Source organism: Cupressus sempervirens, chromosome 2, assembly GCF_028749045.1.
Source record: "Cupressus sempervirens isolate cs-2001-9-10 chromosome 2, ASM2874904v1, whole genome shotgun sequence".
In the NCBI taxonomy this organism is placed as follows: Eukaryota; Viridiplantae; Streptophyta; class Pinopsida; order Cupressales; family Cupressaceae; genus Cupressus; species Cupressus sempervirens.
Window position 1 is genome coordinate 32,543,785 of NC_143119.1, and position 4,198 is coordinate 32,547,982.

Here is a 4,198-nt window from a genome sequence, read left to right on the forward strand (position 1 = left end):
CTTCATTATAAATTCTCACATGCCTTGCTTAAATAGGAACTTACCACCCAAGATGTTACAAACACAACCAATGTGGGATAAAAAGTAAATGCAACTACCTTTCAAAAAATATTTAATTCCCACCCAAATACAACTAAGCACCACCATTTGGACCGACAAATATTAAATGCATGATTTAAGGAACTATCCAAAAAATTCTATAATTACACCTATACACCTCAATAAATGGAATGACAACCATTTTAATTTATTTTTCTATTTATGCCACCTATGCACCTTGAAAATAGGAACTCCTCCTTTTCTCCTTTTTCTCCCTTTAAAAAGAATTCTTCTAATTTTTATTACTTTCTCTCTGCTACAATTTTTAAATTTTTTTTTTTTAATGTAAGATGCTCTTGTATAGGCATTAACAGGTCAAACTTTTGGTGCAACAACAAACCTGGCCTTTCTAACATTACCTACTAAGGTAGTATTGAAGATGAGTAGTAGAGAATGGAAAAATCCACATGCTCCCTCTAGTTTGGTGGCTTCAACTCACACCCATCATGACCATAGGCATGCTTCCCAAGATGTTGGAGGAGGTCACAATCCACACTTTCCCTCTACCATTTGTACTCATTAGCAAGGACTATAACAAGATCCATAATCTCTTCTCAACGCATAGTAGGGAGTTTCTAGATGTTGTGGAACACCATTTTGGCCTAGATTGCGAAGAGGTGTGCCATATTTTGGTTTTTTCCATTTGTTTAACACCTTTGGAGGCATGCTCATCTTCTTCCCTTCCCTCATGCGATGCATCATGTCACTAGGCAAAGACATGTAGGGAGATCTGGAAGAGAAGGTGAGAGTAGGGATTAGAGACAATAGAGGGGAGTTGAACCTGTGAGCACTAGAGGGCATGGCGATGGTCCATTTGATGGTGTATGAGGCACTGAAGATGGAGCCTTCGGTGCTGTTCATGAGGGAGGACTTGGTGGTGGAGTCGTACAATGGGATGAGATACACAGTGAAGAAGGAGGAGATGCTAGGTGGGTATCAACCCTTTGCCACCAGAGATTTGGGAGTGTTTTAGTACCTCAATGAGTTTTTCCACTAGTGTTTCATTGGAGAGGAAGGGGAGAAGCTACTCAAGTATTTTCTCTAGTCCAACAGGCTTGAGACCAAGTAGTCCATGGTGTAGAACAAGTAGTGCATGGGGAGGAACTTTTTTGTCATGGTGTTGCACCTTCTCCTCACACATCTCTTTAGGCATTATGACTTCTTTGAGATTGACCCATCCACCACAACCAAAGCCATCTTTACTTCCTTGCATAGGACCACTTCTTAGTTCCCCATGGAGACAATTCATAGCAACATATAGGTTAAGATGTGATTTTTGCTGGTTTTGATGGTGTAGGATTTCATGGAGAGAATTCATAGTAGTGTAGATTAAGTTAAGTTGTGATTTTGATTTCAGTAGTGTAGAATTTATTCACATCAATGTTTTCCATCGTGCTTTGTTTTCATAATAATTCATTGCATACAGTGTAAATAAAAAAAATATTATTATTGTTGTTGTGGAAATATAATGTTTTGAATAGATAAAGACGTGATAATATTTGATAATAGAGTATAGTGAAATAAAAAAAATATTGTATCGTTACCTTTGTAACAATGCTATTATGAGGGTTTAATTGTGTAGTTTTTAAATCAAAATTATTGGTTCATGTTTCATGAATAGTGTAGTAGCTCATATGAACACATCTTTCATGAGAATGATTGAAATACTTAGTATTGATTGCATCTAGGTGATACTTACATAGAAGAAGTGTTGAGATTTTCTAGGAGATCACTCATCCCAATACTACTTTAGCTCAAGTGGACTAAATGAAAAGGTTTCCTCTAAGATTAAAGGCAATGCTTTTGTAGTCATAGGAGAACCCAATGATGTAGAATTTTTTGGTTATTATTTATTATAGTTCACCATGGAAAGTGAGAAGCTAACACATAATGAGATAAGTGATGAAATTATGTTTCCCATAAGTTAGTATATTGTAACTATATTTTTATTGTATTCAAATTGACTTTTACAAAAAATGTATAGATATGTGTATATATATTAAGTAATTAATCTATGGTATTTTTAAAAAATGTCCATGTAGGTTCTATTGTTGTACAAGGAACATATTTGAGGAAACTTAAACTAATTAAACATGGGATTCATTTCATTGATTATCAACCTAAGAACAAGGTTTATCACTATAGTGACCATGTAATTGCCACTGTTTGTTAACTCTTCATTCAGTCATATGACATGGCATGCATAAGTGGAGGCATAATATTGATGATCATTAGAGAATATTACACTTTATCCAAGAGAAAAATGACCCACTTGATAAAAAATAATAACAATTTATAATATATATTGCATATTTTTTTGAATTGTGCATGAAATTTGGTCAAAATTTTTGACATATACTTTTGTATAATTACTTTTTTCTCTAAATTGGAGATGTTATATTATAATTAAAATATAAATATATTTTCAATTTATTAAGTCATGTTCAAAATTAGCACATGTGTGAATCTAACTACTTGTTCAAATTAGGATATATAGTTCTAACTAGGAGATGTGTATTAAGTGTATATTCTATTGAAATACATGTTTTACTCTTACCTTCAAATTAGGATATGTTTCTTAAGGGAATAAAATTAGTACATGTTTCTTAAGGGGGTATTATATTGCAAAACACATTTTACTCTTACATTACTTGTTCAAATTAGGACTATGTATCTAGTTAGGACATGTGTCTTAAGAGGATGTAGGAAATTTTATATTGTAATGCAAGTTTTATTGGTTTAGGAGCACCTATGATTTTATGGATGAAACCTTACAATTTTTGGATTGTAAACACCTTAGTGAGGTCATAAGATGAATATGGATCACAAATAGGTCCCTTAGGAGTGTTTGTGGTAGTGGAGTGTGTGTTTAAAGGTATTTTTGAACCATAAGGACAAAGTTTTTAGTACATAGGCAGAAAGTTGTCAAGTAGTAAAAATGTGGCATGATGGGGAAAATGACCCCAAACTAGGAAAAAAGAGGTAGGAGGGTAATATTAGAACATATTTTTGCATGGTTTTACAAAAATTGGAATCACAGTTGTTGATAAAACATGAAAGTTGTCAAAGATACAAAAATGTTGTCATGACAACATCGACAAATTTTAAAAGTTGCATGACAACATTTTCCCCAAAATATGCATCTCATGGAGAATTAGTTATGGGTTCTAACCAATTGGCACAACATGTTAAGGGGACATATTCAAGGTCTCCCAATCCACTATATGGAGGTTGGATGAAGTGGTGAAGGAGTTTGAATAACAAAAAGAAGTCAAATTTCTAAGAAACCTAGATAGAACTATTGAATTCCTTTACATAGTTAGAATGAATTGAAAGTGGACATTTACATTCTAGATAGTTAAAGGAGCACTTTATCATGTTGTGTGTGCTTTTTTTTGGAGCTTTCTTCATCTTTGTAGTGCAAATAGAAATTTCTTTCCTTACAGTCAATTTATTGGCCTAGATAGAGTAGGGTGCAATAAAATGGGTATCCATTGAGCCTCACCATGGTAATTCATGACCTTTTGAGGAAATTTAGTAGACTCTTTAGGTCTAGGGATTGATTCCTAAGTCTTATTCTTTTTAAATTTTCTCAAGTTCTTCTTTCATAGCTTTTATCCAAAATTCATCTTTACAAGATTCATGTAGAGTCTTACATTCAACTTGATGTATCAAACATAATTCTTCACTAAAATTGTATTAAACATATGTACTATGTATAGAAAATGCTATTGCAATGATACGAGAAATTAAGGATGTACAAATTGCTAGTTTTTATTTATTGTAATTCACCATGGAAAGAGAGAAGCTAATAAATAATGAGATAAGCGATGGAATTATGCTTCCCATAAGTTAGCATATTGTATCTATATTTTTAATGTACTCGAATTGAGTTATGCAATTGATGTATTGATATATGTACATATATTTAGTAAGTAATTAATCCATGGTATTTTTTAAATGCCCATGCAGGTTCTATTTTTGTCCAAGGTGTTGAAAACAATTGGTTAGCTATATATTGTCTTTGGCATAAGATGTCAAAGATGGAGAGTTTTTTGTCATATTGTAGAAATTTTCCTAGAGGATATCAAAGAGGAAG

At 32.9% G+C, this 4,198-nt stretch overlaps 1 pseudogene; it reads left to right on the forward strand.

Moving 5' to 3' along the window:
• Nucleotides 1–506: 506 nt before the first annotated feature.
• Nucleotides 507–1,327, forward strand: LOC149570937 (allene oxide synthase 1, chloroplastic-like; annotated as a pseudogene).
• Nucleotides 1,328–4,198: the final 2,871 nt, after the last annotated feature.